Genomic DNA, 18,045 nt, shown 5'->3' with positions numbered 1-18,045 from the left:
AATTTTAGATGAAGACGTGAAAATGGGTTCTTTGAGTTGACAGCAGCAGTAGTCAAATCCCATTCTAACCCCATCCCCAGATGAGGTCAGGAAAAGCTCTTGCAAGTGGCTTATTTTACATCATAGCCCCAGGTTAAACTAAAATAATCCAGGAGGAGGAAAACAACAATCATAACAACAAAAAAATTCCCACAGTGAGCTACACACCCCAGATGCCCAGACTTTCCATGGGATCTTAATGAGGGTCAGAGGTCAGTGCTAAGGAGCCTGGTGAAACAGTGAGAACCAAGATCCTGTTTCCATTTTAATGCCCTTATGTTTATGTTTTGCGTTCTGCAGGGGAAAGGCTGAGACAATTCAACTTCCAGGGAGGCCAGAGAAAAATGCCCTGGATGTAGTAGTTTGACAGAAAAATAGGGGTGTTCCATAGGGCCAAATTGTAGCCTCAGTTCAGAAAAATGCAGAACTGCCAAAAAATATACTGTTACCTGAAAATTCTCATTCAACTCTGGCCTAAAATTAAAGTACATTATTAAAATAAAGACCATTGTTTTCAATCTGCCCCTTCACCTCTCCACCCACACTCCTCCAGAGAAGGTTGCTCCTGTTTAAATTTAGCAAAAATGTTAGTTATATAATAGTCATGAGCCAGCTCAACATCCCAGTTTCCCAATTTGTCACGCCTGACCTTCCTATCACACTCTGATAAACCTCATTCTATTACAGCTGCTTATTTTGTTTATCTTAGAGACTCAGATTATAGTTTATCATTAATTTAAACTTACCTGTTTGCTTGGCCATTTCAGTCAAAACTGTTTTTTCTCTCTACAGCACAATTTTCCCCTGTAGGTAAAATGCTAGACCCCCTCCCAGCAACCTATAAACTGCCATTCCTTTCTCAGCTTCTGAACCTTTGATAACCTTTGAAACTAGATCCAAATCAACATTTCATGTAGTTCCTGAGCTTATCACTTTGGGATAACTTTAGCTTCTGGTTTCCAGGCCGGGACTTGCTGGAAAGCCTGAAACAACATAAGTACGTTCATCCCAGAGGGAAGTCCGATGGGGATCGGAAATGCCACAGTCTATTCTGACCTTACCAAATGCCTATTTGGTCCTGGCTGTGACTCAGGAGGAGCAAGCTTCTCAGACATTCTGTGGTTAAACAGATGAGAGAAAATGTCATGACAGCCTCACCCAAGAGAACAGGGAATGTGGTTCTTCTGCCTAGGTCTAGTACTAAAAATGAAATAAGCCACAGGCCCTGGTGGTGAGCAATTACAAACAAAGTTTATTGAGTGCCTACTCTGTGCCAGGCTCTGAGACACGCACTTTACTTGGCTTAACTCCTCGAATCCATCCAGCAGTCTTCTGAAGATAGTTACTATTATTCTCCCCATTTATAGATGGGAAAACTGAGGCTCAGAGAAGTTAATCTTCAAGTTAAAAAGCTAGAAAAGGCTAGATCCAGTTTTAAACTCAGTCTGGATCAGAACCAGCAGCCTGTCCTCTTTGCTATGGCACCTTCTGTCAGCATTTTGTGCCAGAAATCACCTGGTGAATGCTGACACCTGCTTCCTTCACCATCTCTACCACTCCTAACAAGATTCCATTCCCTGTATCAGGTTGAGTTATAAAACCTACACACACACACACACACACACACACACCCACACACACAAAATAATCATAAAAATTTTTTAAATTAAAAAAGAAGGTGACTCTGATACAAACCAGAGTTGGAACCACTGACTACTACAGATAATAATGTTGATCAATAGATTTTATCAACTATAAAGCAGTTTGTGAATGCTGTTTTTTTTTTAAGATTTTATTTATTTATTTGACAGAGATCACAAGTAGGCAGAGAGGCAGACGGGGAGTAGGGGAGGCAGGCTCCCTGCTGAGCAGAGAGCCTGATGTGGGGTTCGATCCCAGGACCCTGAGATCATGACTGAGCCAAAGGCAGAGGCTTAACCCACTGAGCCACCCAGGCACCCCGTGAATGCTTTAATAATCAATATCCTCCTTGTGGGTAGAGACATCATCTTATAGATCTTTGCGTTATTTTTTCTACTCACTTGTTGAACAAATGGATACTAAGTGCCTACTGTATTCTAGGAACAGCAAGGGCCTTCCATAAACATCAGAGAAGATCTCTGGTCTCCTAGAACTTAAAAGACCTGCTCTGTAATACCCTGAGATGAAGCAGGGTCACAATGGCCATTCAAGAAGCAACTATTCAATTGTTAAAGTATTTCTATGTATTGCTTTGCTTTAACCTTTTAACTATAGTTTGGGGCAGATATGATCTCTAGGAATCACCCTTTCTGTTATCTACTGTACAAAAAGACTATACATTCTGTTATCAGCACTCTTCCAAAAACATTGCCCCCCACCTTTCTTCTCAATATTAAACCCTTATTTCTTTGTGGTTTGGAACAAAACATGATGAAGATACTTCCCCACTGGGGACAATACTTTCAATTTTCTTTTTTAGAACTGAGTCTATGCTCTCAACTCATCCTTTTTGGGCATCACTGAAATCCATTGAAAAGTGGTAGTTCAGAATGACTATGTCCCTAAGTTCTCCAACTCCAGTTTGGTTTGCATCAAGTTTCTCCTTGGCCATAAATCAATTTTGTTATCAAAACCAAAAAAACAAGCGAGATTTGGTGTTTGAAATCCTAAAGACATGGTTTGCACACTTAATTTTGTTGTTGTTATTGTTACAAATTTCATGAAGTTCATCTGGTCTAGGTTTCTAGACCCCCTGGTAGACAGGAAATATCTCAATAGTAGTCACGAATTAATTCAAAACTTGGGGCATATAAACTATTGATCTAAAGAAAAGAACTGTACCTCCCAGAGTATATAATTGAGAAGACTAAAAATATATTCTTTTGCTAAATTCCACTTCTTTGGTCAACTCATTTTCATACAATCTCAGATGTTTTTCTTAAAATAGTGATTTAAAAATGTGTGCATCTAATAACTTCCTCCTTAACATAAGACAAATCTTCAATCTCTTTTGGTTCCTACTATCAATGGCTTCCCTTTTAAAATACACCTGATTTCAGGAAATTGATGTGATTTTATTTTAAATTACAGTAATAACTCAAAAATAGCTTATATTTTTGATTTTAACATTCCTTGAAAAGCCAACTCCTTTGAGTACCTAAATAGGTGATACCCATTGGAATCCAATCTAGAAACTTTTGTTTAATGGGGAGCATGGCCATGAACTTGGGAAAAGAGATTAAGCCAAAATCTTGACTTCTCTTTGAAACACTCTTTTAAGAGTGAAAATAAAAGATACATTCACACAGAGGTCTCACAGGCAACTGAACAAGGGAAAAGCATTATTGTTAAAGGGAATGCAGAGGAAGGGAGGGCGGAATCATCTGGATAGTGACCCTAACCTCAAAAGCCTAAGCTCACCTCTCGAGGGGCAACCTGGAAACTCAGTGAGACCCAACACTGTCTGAGTGATCTGTCTGGACCACAGAACTGAAAATTGGGCCTGAGAATCTTCTCACTTTGTTTTTCAGTCAGACTACAAACAGATATTTTTATTACCTTCTGAACAATTTCCCTTTCCAAACACCATTTGTCAATCAAGTTGGGCACACAGAGCATACTCAAAGGTCTATGAAAGAAAACTTCCCTTTAGAGTAGCACCCAATCCAATACCCAATGCCTTTTTTTTTTTTTAGTCTCTTCTACTCACCAAACACTGGAAATTCAATGGAAAAGAAGACCAGCAGGGTGAAGTAGAATATCAAGAACCTGGAGATGAGGCTGGGAACTATGTCTTAAATGATAGAGTAACATTTGCTCAACCAACCAGCTTCATAACCTGCAATTATACCAAGGTTTTTGGTTTTTGTTTTTTTTTTTTCCTTCCTGGGCTCACTATATCTGAAGATTAAAATTAACAAAATAAAAAGTAACAGAAAACCTACAAATTATTTTGAAATTCAGTTTTATTTTATTTTATATTTTTGTAGTTTTGTTGTTGTTTTTGTAAAAGGTCAGAATGCATAGCATTTAGGGGAAGTAGCAACTGAAATCAAATTTTCATTACACTTATCCATGGCCCCACTATAGCCAGATGTCTTGGAGTTGCTTTACAACCCACAGATGGGCACTTTATTGTGAGATAAGTTTGTAAAGAATAAAGTCTGGGGAATGGGGCAAATCCTTTAAAAAGAAGCCAGTCCCACCTTAATAAGTTAAATTGTTTGAGTAAGTTAAACACTGTTCTCTGCAGCTATGAGGAGCCTTCACACCTTAGTCATTTAGTGTTTGGGCAGCATTTCCTTCATTGTCAAAGTGATCCAAATGATCTTCTACTGAAAGCACCTCTTTTTCAATTTAGTCTAAAAATAATGGACTTTTTTTCTTTTCTAAAAGTATTTTAATGAAGAGACAATAATTAAATGACTCCTCTCTAAAAAACACATTTTCTATACTCTTAGCCCATTTTTAAAAGTTACCAGGTTTTTACCGAAAGAAAAAAAAAAACAAAGATATTGAATCTGTGGTGTCAAGGGAGCTGACGAGATATAAACAGGGAAAATAAGATTTGACTCTTTTGGAGTGGGTTTTATACCAAATGTTCCCATTTGTGTTTGATTAATTGTTCTTTAAGCTGATATCAACACTAGAAAATAGAGGCTTTATGAACTCCTTTCCTAAGGATGCAAAGTTACTTTTTTCACAAGTATATGCTAAGATTCACCTTCCATTATATAGAATTGGGTCAAATTACAGCATTTCAGAAAATATGTGTGTGTGCCTTTCAAAGACGGTAAGGAAAGTGGGCTCCTAAAAGTCGCTCAGATAGATAGCACAGTGGGAGGGAAACAAAACGCCCTTCTGTTTTCCATTAAAGTTATGTTCTGCACGAAGTTTGATTGCTAAACATCTGGCAGTCTTTTCTCTGATAACGTCGTTCAGTGGAGTGGACGATGCTAAGCCTTTGAAGCTCTCCCTGTAATTCTTAAGTGGTAGGTGAAAAAGAGAAGAAGATAACTCTAGAATTTTTCCCTTCTATCAAAAGTGGCAAAGAGGTTTACAGTCTTTTTTTTTTTCTTTTTTCTTTTTGTTCCCATTGTCCCCATTCCCTTGTATAGGATATAGAAGAAATTATGGGGGAAATCACAGAAATCCTGTGCCCACTTCCACTACCAGAAACAAAGACTTCTGCCTTTTCCTTCACTGTAGGGAAAGGAACCAAGAATTGACTGAAATACTCATGATCATGTCTTTAAATGCTTCGGGTAATTTATAATGAGAGAAAAAGCAGAAATATCCACAGTGAGAAGATCTGAAAGATTGTTCTACATTGTTTGGCTCTGATATTATGCGCCACTTATTTTCTAAAGAGTCTTCCCTTCATTTATTCAAGCTATCATTTCCAACAACAGCAAAAAGAACTCATTAATGCATAATGCTAATTAAGAATCAGCATTTTGAAGCTGGGGGGAAAATAACATAAAAGTCACCCAACCCAACTTTACATTTTAAAGACAAAGGAACTTTCTCAAAGAGGCATAGTGACTTGTATAATGGAACACAACTGTGTAAGAACAATTGAGGTCATTTACAAGATGCACATAGCAAAATAATTTTTTCACAAATAATGATACAATATTTATGAAACTAAAAGGGGGAGAAACAAAAGCTTGCAATGCAGGAGAGTCTTGTATAAAAAACTAGAAACTTGCTGGTTACAAATTTGCCTATGTGACTCCTAGCCACCAATGCAAAGAAAGAAAAATGATCTGTTACATATTCACTGTTCATAGATACAAACATCTGTTTTTACTTGGACTTTCATTAAGAAATCCCTACACTGAAGTGCGAAGCATCCCTGAAGTAAATGCACGCCTGCAAGAGTAAGTTTCTTGGGATCGTGTCCCTCAAAGAAATCTTAGAGCATAATGCTGAAAACAGAGTAAGCTCACTCCTACTAGAGACCACTATGATTCCATTTAGGCACATTCCTTTGAGGTTTGGCTTTACCTGGACAGAAAATCCACATGAGGAGTAGAAGGACCAAAGGTCTTTCAATACACATTTATTGGTTGAGAACTTACACTTTGCCAGGCTATATTCTAGGTGTATCGTTTGCGTGAACCAATTTCATCTTCAGCAACCTCTGAGATATATACCATGTCTTCCCATCTGACCACTGGGGAAAACAGGTGCATGACTCACCAAGTACATGTAGCTAGCGAGGGTTAGAGGCCCACACTCAGGATAGAGAGCCTAGGCTCTAAGCCGCTCTCTGCTACTTACTAGTACTGCTACTGCTTGACTCCCTAGTAGGTCACCACTTTCCCCTGTGTGTTATGCTCTTTCAACAGTTCTCAACCTTAAGATCCACTAAAGGGCAAATATTGACACTGAAAATTATCTTTCTGGTAAATATAGTGCTGTTTTTCCAAACTGTACAACAAAAGCAGCTGAAAGTTGATATTTTTAAGCCCTGGATCCATGCTGAAGAGAAACTATTTCCCAAATTGATTTTTACCAAAACCAACCAACCCTGAGAAATGCTGAAAAAGAGTTTCCTTCTGATCTCCATAGGAAAACAGAACAAGAAATGCAAGTCAAGTTCCAGGGCTCACAGTGAAATAATTCACCATAGAAAAGGCTCCTGACACTGCAGGGAAAAGGCACTTCTGCTAACACTTCTAAATGTCCCTTAACCATGCTCTCCTACTTACTTTGTAATGATTGCATGTTTTCCCTTTGGGCCTACTAAAGTATTTAATTGCAATTACACTCATTTACATAGCAGATGAGGCTAATTGCTGGTATTAGTTACCAAATGTATGCTTGTATTGTGAGGGTGAAAAAAATGCCCTACAGAAAAGAAAACGACTGTGCCTCTAATTAAGGAGTTATGAAGTCAGAATGAGCTGGTTCCAAGATGTAAATATGAAATTGAGGGCTTTCAGAACTCTATAATGGTTTTTTATTACTCCATCTCACTTCCTTGATTACACACAATGTTTAGGGACTAAAGATAAATACAGTGCAATGTTCATAGTGCTGACCTGATTGCTAGGCACATTCTCTCACACATAGATTGAAATAAATGCAGTTGTCTTGCAAACCCATGATAAATGGTGAGTTATGAATACCTGGTCTTTATTTATTTGGCTATTCAATTGCTAATCCTGGCTCCACTTATTGCAAGAGCAGTCTTAGCATCATCAAATATACACAAATTGGTATTTGAGGCTTGTTATTCATACTTGATATAGAATAAATAAAGAAATCATAAAATGTGGTGCAAATTCTTTTGGAAAGACTAAAAGTTGGAGACCTCTAGGTTGTTTCGTTCTTCCCTGATTAATTTATGTGTTGGCACAATGTCTAAAAATGACACTCTGTGGTGACTTACCTTGATAAAGCTTACAATCTCATTGGGCACACAAAATTCATACCCCTGAAACCATTCCATATATATTTTTTCCCACCCACTTCATGCCAGAAAGACTTTAAGGCAGAATGGTAGCCAACATAAGAGATGACAGTATTTAGTACTAACTATAAACCAAAGGGTCAGAAAGTCAAGCTGTCAGAAATGGCAGGAGCCAGGGCGCCTGGGTGGCTCAGTGGTTTAAGCCTCTGCCTTCCGCTCAGGTCATGATCTCAGGGTCCTGGGATCGAGCTCCGCATCGGGCTCTCTGCTCAGTGGGGAGCCTGTTTCTCCCTCTCTCTCTGCCTAAATAAAATAAAAAAAAAAAAAAAAAAAAAAGAAATGACAGGAGCCCTTTGAGAACATATCCTAAATATATATACATATATTTTTTTCTTAAAAGATTTGCAATGGACAAATAGACAACTTTCACAGTCACAGTGCTCCTCCAACTGCCAGGACTGACAAACTTCATTAACAGTTTCTGTCTTTATAATGATTTTTTGCCAGTAACATTTTTTCTAATTTCTCATTCTTCTTCTTTTTAGTCTGGATCCCTACCATGACCGCCCACACCTTATCTCAAAGATAGATTGTTTCTTTAAAAAGAGAGAGATGGACAGACAGACTGAGGAAAGGAGAAAGGGAGGGAGGGAAGGAAGGAAAGAAGGGAGGGAGGGAGTAAGGGAGAAAGAGAGAAAGGGGAAGAGGGAAGGAAGGAAAAACTACTTACTTTGTTGATTTTCTCGTTACTGAATGCTTAACTATGGTAATATTACACTATACAGTATTCAGTTACCAACACAAGTCATTTCATGAATTGAGTCTGGCCATCAGCTAAGCTTCTGACTCTCCTTTTTCTCATTTCATGAATTGAGTCTGGCCATTAGCTAAGCTTCTGACTCTCCTTTTTCTCATAGAAAGAAAAAAAGAAAGAAAGGAAGAGAGAAAGGAAGGAAGGAAGGAAGGAAGGGAAAACATTGGGGGAGAAAAAAAGAAGGGGAAGGGAAAAGAGAAAGGATAAAGAAAATCCTCTATGGCCACCAAAAACAGCATTCCATGGATACCATGGCCTCACTCTTCTTAGTAAGCCTTCTTTTTAAATATGGCCTTTGGTAAACCAATCCCAGGTGGTATGATGACAGGGTCAGCTGAGTGTTATTTTTTAAACTTGTGTGAAAAATCCATTTTGAATTTCATCTCTTCTCGGGGGTACTCAGGCAGTGCAATCACTAGGCTCTGGTGCCAAATGTAAACAGGACATCCTTTCAGATATCCAGGTCCAGCTGGAGAGAACACACACCCTCTGGTTCTTGCCCTGTTCGGGAAACCGATCCCAGTCCTTTCATAGAGAGATGCTACAACAGAGAAACCTACTCCTGCACACGGATTGTAAACAGAATCCTTAAAAACATTTTTTCTCGCTATTGTTTGATGTGTCCCTCCCCATCCCTTAATTCTTCTTACACCACAGCAGCACCTGCAGGCTAAAATTGTCAGAGGCACCCCACGGCCGTGATTTGTCACAAAATTTTCCATTCATTGGGGAGACTTTATATCTTAGACCCTGAAATGTTAGGGGTAGAAAGCATGTGAGAGTTCAGCCAGTATAATTTTTTCTGGTTCTGCAGTTAATAATTAGATGCTGAGGAGTAAAGAAAAGGCACAGCCTTTGAGTAGCCTAATCTCTAGGTGAATTAATTACTGTTTTAGGTGCTCTTAGAAGTACGTGGGTCATAAAGAAACAAAAACATGAATTCTAGTCTGAAGAAGTTATATATGTATATTCTTATCATTTCTCTGCATAACAGCACTAAAAAAAACCCCGTAAGATATTATATTAGCAAGAGCTCTGTAGCAAAAGAACTGTAGAAGTTTAGAGGTTAAAAGCATCAGTGAGAAATGACTAGTCAGGAAATACTTTGGTAGGAGGCAAAATCTCAAAGTGCTCTCTACTTCCACACTGGCAAAGGAGAGGAAATATTCTTACTCAGAAGTTTAAGAATGGCTGACTCTAATCCTAGTTGATAAAAAGTTACTTTTATCTCTACTGCCATATTTTTCTTTTACTTCTTTCTCTCATTTTCTCCTACCCTGTTGCATCAACTCACTGAACCCCACTTCAAACTCTACAAACCACTCTTGGGTATCTGCCCAACCCAACTGGCTTACTCCTCTCTGAAAATTGCTCACCAAAGTAGGTCCCCAGTTGGCTGGTCTTCATTAGGTCAGTTCTCCTCTCACCCCACCCGTCTGCACCAGAAAAATGTCATTAGACCAAGGTTGAATGGCCGATCCAAGTTGGATCAGTCCACTTCTTCCAGGAATTTGGAATTAGATTATCACTGTTCAGTTAGTCTCAACATGTAATTAGAAATATAACAAATACCTCTGAGACCTGTGTACTGGTCATGTGTATCTAAAGCAGAAAGAGACAGTAAAAGAGTACTTTCTGACTTTCATAGGAATTACCTCAATCCCTTTACAAAAAGGACTGGCTGCACTTGTCCTGAGGCATGAGCGATGCAACCAAAGAATCTTAATTAAAACTCAGGTCCTGGAATTAAGAATTTTCCCAGTAATTTCATCTTAAAAGATGTCTCCTCTTCCTAACCATCTATCTAATTCTAGAATCAACCCATCCCTGTGCACTAAGTGTGAATCCAAACTTGTCCATTTTTCTTTTTACCCTCCAGATCTGTCAAAGGAGTAGCATGGTCAAGTTCAAACAAGATTTAAGACCAGTTAGCTAAAATCAGATTCCTCTGAACAGCTTTTAAAATAGTAATTAAATTTAAGGAAGTACCCACCGGGGTCCCCAGTACAGTCTAACCCTTAGTGTATTGACTTCTCAGAGTAGTCCCACTTTAAAATAAAACTTGAAATAATGTTACTACTTCATGTTTTTACATGCTAATATTTATATGATTTAATATAGTAAGGTTTTAAAAATAAAATTAGTTAAGCAAATATATGCTTATACAATTGCATGGGACAGTGATTTAAAATATTTGTAAAAGAGGTTTGGGTTTATAATAAGAATTCCTAAGTAAATGAGCAGAGAAAGGACTGACTACAGTTAGAATTGATATCACTAATTTCATGTAGAGGTCTGAAAAAAAAATATCTATGAGAAGACTGAATATTTTCACTAGACTATCACTATACATTGCCATCATCAGGTAAATACATCAGGAAAAACACTTTCAGAGACTTTTGTCTTTGTAACCAAAGCGGTATTTTCTGAAGAATCACTAATTTCAGGTTCCTTCAGGAAGGTCACAAAGACCCTAAAGTATCACATCCCCCTCCCATGTTTTCTTACCAAAAAGCCCCCCCATCAACACCATAGAAGTTATCAGAACCAGGTCTAAGCCAGGTTGTGAAGCAGAGCTCTGTTTTAGTATCATTTCCCCAGATAGGCTCTCAAAATTCTCACACTGCCTCTTTAGACCGGGGATGCTCCCCATGACTCTCCCCACTTCCATACTAGCACATTTTTCCTGGACTATGCCCAGTGCACTTGATTTCACTATTCTCCACCATTATTACCACCTTTCCAAGTCCTTTTATCTTAGAGCGCTTATCCTTGCTGATAAAATGACAAGTATTTAGGAGTGCTAATAGATTAATTCATTACCTCATCCAGCTGATTAGGTTTGTATTTTAAGAGAGCTTCTGGGGACAATGTCCATAGTCAGGAATATGTCTTAAACCTCTTCTACATATACTATAAAATGTAACATAGCACAGTTCTAGTAATAGGTGCCAAATATAAACTTGGATTGAATTTCTGAAAAGAATTAAGCCAGATGAATCATTCTAGGTTTTCCCCAATGTCTTTCCATCCATCTCCCCTTTCCTCCCCCATATATCCATATGTTCATGCCAGAAGAGGTTACATTAGTCAAACTGTATGTGGCTCTAGGTAAAAACCACAAAATAAATCTAGAATTTATTAGCTTTGTTTCTATATTATAGCCCCATTGAAGTCATTTGGACATACTTCATCTCAATTTCCTCTTCAGTGAAATGGGGTTATTATTGATCTATCACTCCTAGAGCTTTTGGTACATTCTGTTTTGGTGAAGCAACTTGGAAGCCTTCCAGGAAAACTGTCAGAGAAAACTAAATATGGACTATTAATTTAAATATATACATATATATATGCTTGATATATATATAAATATCAGGCACCTATGATGCATAAAGCACTGTTTCAGCTCTTAGAGGAGACACAAATATGGTTAATATTTTCTGTCTTTAAAAAATTTATTATGGAAAAGATTAATATGGAACTTTATAATCCAGGTTATTTTAGTTATGATAAAATCACAATATAAGCAACAACATTTTCTATAACTGTTGTGCAGAAAGGGAAAACATACTTTTTCCTTATCGTTCAGAAATTTCCCCACAAATAAATAAGAAAAAATGATGAAGAACTTCACATGCTATGGAAGGTATAGCCCAAAGAACATAGGCAAGTTCTACAATTTTCTATGCTAGATTTGGTAGCTCAGCAGAAATTGACCTTATATCTTCAGAACTGTCCTTTTAATACCATTCATCTCCGTGGACTCTAGGAATTTACTGTATGGTGCCTTGTAACAGTGTTCACTTTGTTAACGTTGACTGTGAACTTCAGGTCCTGCTGGAGGTACTCAAGGGTAATATAACACAGAACTTCAAAGCCCAGGAGAGAGCTAAAGAGAAATGAAGATAACGGTTAAGCTAGGAAAAGCTGGAAAACTGTGAGTGGCTCTAAATAGAGTCTACCCACTCACCCCCACCCCAGCCACCCGCCCCACATACACACCTGAGCCAACAGAAGGCACATCAAGTCAGTTGTTAAACTGTACATTGACTGTGTCACAGCTTGGTTGCTGGGATGAATTTATATTATTCCAGGAATTACCAACTTTAGAGAGCAGATTCATTTGAAAATGCTGTCCTGTTACAGGGAAATGCTGAAATGTTAACTGAGGCCCCTTCCATCACCATTATTTTATAGGAAATCCCAGAAATTATAAGTTCAAATATGTCTGGGAAGTTCTGAACATTCATCAAAGATGCTGCTGTCTCTAGGATTAAGGTAAAGCATTATTTTTCTTCCTAATTTCTGTTCATATGAAGGGAACACATTTCTGTGGGGGAAAAAAAAATGGTCTTTGAATGTTTACTCCAAAAACAATCAAGGAAATCTAAGAGTGAATCATATTTGCCCATTTTGACCTTGAAGGCTGATCTGCCAGCTTCTTACCCAGTACTCCAAGGAAAAAAGATTTTCTTCCTATTGTGCAAATAAAAGCATATCTCACTTCAAAACTTTCCTCTCTTTGGAAGTCATAGTTTTTGAACTTAGCATTAAAAGCAGCTGTCCAAGAAGTAGGTGGGTACAGGAAATGGGAGGGTGACAGACAGGGAACAGTGAAAGGGCGTTTTTATCTGGTCTCCGAGAAAGCTTGTGGAAAAATTTTCCAAATACTTTATGGAATGGCAAGAAGAGACAAATGTTTGGAATTCAGGTAAATTCCATTCTATCAATGGAGAGAAACATGGCAGAAGTATTAAGGCACAAAATTTTCCAACTTTAGGCTTAGGGAAGTTAATACTGTGTGTGTGTGTGTGTGTGTGTGTGTGTGTGTGTGTTACATGTGCACATGTTTTAATTAGGAAGTGCTATAAATAATTCAAATCTTGAAAAATCACATGTTTTTCCCTCCCTACCCCCAAAATTCCACCTATATTAATTATGTGTCTAGTTAACTTTGTCCCTTATTTGGGTATGACACAACTACAGAAGTTAGGATCCAGGAAGGCAGGAAGGAAGGAAGGAAAGAATGGAAGAAGGGAGGAAAGGAAAAAGAGAGAAAGGGAGGAAGGAAGGGGGAAAAAAGATTTTTCTTTACCTTCCTTCTTCTGTACATTTTCTATAATAATCCTTCCTGACAGCTACTCCCTACATTTTTCCTTATGTCCACTTTGTGAATTCAGCACACCAAGTCACATATTGGGTTCTGAATATCAAATAAGTTTTGTTACACGCTTGCAAAGAAAGTGAATATGATCTATTTAAAAATAAATTCACTTCAAGAAACATAACTAAGAACTTGGAGCAGAAAGATGGATCTTAGCCATCGCTGCATCTCTGCAGGCTATCCTTTTTCATATTCATCTTTGACCTGATCTGGTAACAAATTTACAGTTTCAGAGAAACCTGGAGTTTAACAAAAAAGCTAATATTTTCCCCATGTATCTGGTCCTTATCCCTTTGTATCATTTTGTGTTAAAATAGCCAACTTGTCAAGTGCTTCGGCCTTTCAGAGATGAGCACGAGAAATACATAAATACATAGATGTCTTTTTATATAGGCTTTTTCTAACTAAATTTAGCTGCAGGGGGATATAAAAGACAAACGTGTTGACAAATGACAAGATGTTACTCACTGTAAAAATATTATTGCATGCACACAATTTCCTGTTATGGTGCATATATTGAATGCAACTTTGTTCAAAATGAACTGCATATTAAGCCTTCTGATGCCTTCTGATGTGTTCTAGCTTGATTTTGGATGGTATGGAAGTAGCTATTTAAAAAATCTTGCCCTGAATCTAATAATCACAAATAGAAGTGAATTTGCCCATGAGATGCCACAGATTAAAAAATGTATTTTATTTGGATTAAAAGTGGTTTTGGCCAGAAATTCATAAAAGTATTTCAGATTAAGTACATGAAGGAAGTGGCTCTGGAGACGCATTAAGGAGGGTTACTGCCAACCTCTGCTAAAATGAGTGTTTTTCAATAATGATGTACAGATAGATGTGGGCCTATTTAAATTTATTATCTATATTTCAAATAATTCAAAGTCCTTAAAGACAAATTTGGCATCAGAAGTATTCATGTTTATGAGGGCCTTAGAAACTCTAACCTCACAAGTGTTAATGTATAATTGGTTCTAATATATTGACTACCTAAAGAATAATATTATAGTGCCAATATCTATTAGCAATAATAACAGAAACATGTAGTCCAACTTATTTGGCTGAGCTGAACTATCTTTCAATATAAGATATCAAAACATTTAAAAAAGTATCAAGAATTCATATATTCTCATTCTCCCTCAAGCCTTGGCATCCTTAAATCTAGGTTAATATTACAACACAAAACAACTGGAACAAGTCACACATAAAAAGAACAAATCCAAATGCACTCATCTTGAGCAACTCAGGACTCTTGGACATAGAACTCGTTTGGCTTGAAGAAACAACATCACAGAGGGCATCAGACCTTGGCTGGGGTTATGAAACTAGATGATTTATTCCACTGGATTCAACTGTTGGGCCAAAGTAGCTTATCCAAAGGTTATTCAGTATTCTCAGTGTTAATTACAGTTGTCCTGGTGGTTTATGTTATGTCTGGAAAGAGCATGACGAACAAGCCCGTTCTGGATTAGACAAGGCACACGGTAGACACAACACTGAACTCAAGGTCTATATTTGGGCATCGGCATGGGCAAATCCTAACTGTGTTTGGCAGAAATACAGGTCTAATGATCCTTCCAAGACTAATCCAAACACAAGGAAATGGCTGGATTTGGTAAAATTTTGAACATACTGCATTACAAATAAGAAATAGGTCCACTGCATTGTCTAATCTTTTATTTGAAGTCAATATTTAATTCTAAATTTTTCCTATTGTCTTCCCTAGCCTGCATATCTTACAGAGCCATCACACACCATGAGGCAAATATTTTTCCATTAGATCTTCAGGGTGGGGATTCTATTGAGGTCAGTGTTTCAGAACTTGGTACAGGATGTTCCTTCAGCTTTCTGAATCCTGGCTCAGTGAAATCACTGATAAGCTGAGCCTTTGCTCTTGATTTCCCACAGAACTGAAAAAAAGTATAGATGAAGTAACTCGGGAGAAATGGGTAAAATGTATTTTCCCAGCCCAGCAAGCTCACTCTGTCCCGCCACCCCCCACAACATACTCCCACACACCATCTCTGTCTCTCTCTCTCTCTCTCTCTTTTTTTTTTTCTTCCTTTTTGGCTTATGCTGTTCTTTTTTGGTCTCTGGCCCTAGTTATGACAGCTGATTGACATAGCTGGCAGTTCCCTTGGTGTCTGGTTAAGCAGAATTCCCCCTGCAAAACTAGGATGCAAAACAAAGAACAGACATCAGTGTAGAAAGGAAGACAGAACAAAACAAAACCAAGAGAGAAGCAATGTTGTTTGCTGAAAATATTTTTAAATTTTTCAAAAAGAGAGAGCAAACCTTTAAAAGATTGTTTTAATCTTCTGTGTTCTTTTTTCTTCCCTCTCCTCTTTCTAGCCATCCCTTCCTCCCCCACCCACCCCATCCCATACACACTGCTTTTTGGCTTTCATTTCTCCATCTGCCTTCTTCCTTGTATTTTTTCCCTGAGTCATAAACATTTTATCAGTAGGAAGTCTTCCTATTTCTGACCTTCCTCGGAGCCAAGCATTTGTTTTATCTTATTTATTTTTCCACCTGGAGGGCAAAATCATGATAGCATCAAGTGAAATTGTGAGCAATTATTGCTCTGCCTCCTTCCATTTAAGACCTGTCTTCCATGCTTCTACAGAAAACTAGATTTCATGCTGCCCCCAATTCTACCACATGCAGGGTTCAACACCCCCAGCCTAAGATAATTTTCACTAAAATTTTGTCACATGATAAATTTGACAAAATTTTCCCTTAATTTGAATGTCTATTGGGTGGGTCATTTGCCTAAGAAGTTTCTCTTAGTTTTCTATCACATTGCAAAAGATCCCATAAAATTATGTTCATGGAAGTGTTGGTAACTTAATATATCATCCCTTTGGTGGTATGCTCCTTTTAATATTATTAAGGCAAATAAAAAATATACAATGATAAAAATTTTGGCTTTGGCAACAGGCCTTCTGAGTTATTTCTGATTTTATAATGCAATCCTCTATACTGGTTAGGACAGAATTTTGTCCTATGTCTTAGGCAGGGTCCTAAAACTACTTAGTCTTCTTTTTCTTATAGAAGTTTTACATAAAATTTGAACTCAATACTTTTGTGTTGTTCGCTTTTATGTATTTAGTTTTCCTAAACTTTTAGAAGAAGGCTGAGCTCACGTAGCTTTTTTCACCTTCACAGAGAATTCTATGTTATTTTGTATAAGATGAAAAAAATATATAGATAACTGATAAAGGACTTGTATCCAGAATATATAAAGAATTCTTAAAATTATGAAAACAACCCAATTAAAAAGGGGCAGAAGATTTAACAGACATTTCATTCCACCAAGAAGATACATAGATGGCAAATTCCATGTATACAGAGTTAAGATACAAAGATGCTCCATGTCACTAGTGATTAGGGAAATACACAGTTGAAGCCTAGTAGATATTACTACACACCTATCAGAATGACTAAAGTAAAAACCACTGACCACGCCAAATGTTGCTAGAGATGTGAAGGAAATGGAAATCTTCATACTTTGCTGGTGGAAATGTAAAACGGTGAAACCTCTTTGGAAAATAGTTTGGTAGTTTCTGAAACACTTAAATGTACACACACCCTGTGATCTAGCCATTCTACCCCTTAGTATTTACTCAAAAGACATGAGAGCATATGTCCATTCAAAGACTTATACAGACCTTAACTTCATTTATAATTTCCCCAAACTGAAAACAACCTAAATATCTATTAACAGGTGAGTGGATAAAAAAAATTGTGGCATAGCCACACAACAGAATACTACTTAGCATTAAAAAAGAATGAACGAATGTTACATACATGCAACAACATTGGTAGATCTCAAAATAATTACACTGAGTTTAAAAAAAAAAAAAACAGGAAAAAAGAGTACAAACATTATGATGCAGCTTATGTAAAACTCCAGGAAAACGCAAACCAATCTACAGTAACAAAAAGCAGATCGGTGATTGCCTGGGGGGAAGCAGAGTTGGGACAGAGAGATGGATCACAAAGAGGCACGAAGAAACTTTGGGGATGATGGAAATGTTCACTATTTTGAGTGTGGTGATGTTTTCACATATCAAGACTTGTCAAACTACACACTTTAAATATGTGCAATTTATTGCATGCCAATTATACCTCAATAAGGATAAATATGGTGGCTTGCCTTCTGAGATTTCTTTGCTCTATTTACCATCTCCTGCATTTAACTGACTTTCTCTTTCCTTTTTCTATTACATTTTTATTCTACTTTCAGAAGTTTCTCCTTACCGTAGGTCCCTGTCCTGCAAGTGAGCTCTGGCATCAGTTTCGAAAAGTATGTGGGAGCTGGGCAAGGGCCATGGAAACTTTGAACTTTTCAACTCCTGGGGTAAGCAAAACTTGTCCCAGTTTCAGCTGCTCCCCTTAAAAGGGGCTGCCACACTGCCAAGCAGCACCTTTTGCCCATTTTGGGGCTCTCCTCTTCTCATCCTATTGCTTCTCTCCACTTCCTTTCTCACTAACGTCAATAGCATGCAGCTGCTGTGGCTGTACATGGTTTGTCCCTGTCCACTTGTCTTTTGGGGTTCGTGGGAATGCCTTATCACCTAGTTTTATCCGAAGGCCTATCTGTGAGTTTTTAATTTTACT

The sequence above is a fragment of the Meles meles genome, chromosome 6 (genome assembly GCF_922984935.1).
Source record: "Meles meles chromosome 6, mMelMel3.1 paternal haplotype, whole genome shotgun sequence".
NCBI lineage: Eukaryota > Metazoa > Chordata > Mammalia > Carnivora > Mustelidae > Meles > Meles meles.
The sequence above is the reverse complement of the archived record's forward strand: the minus strand, read 5'-3'. Positions refer to the sequence as shown.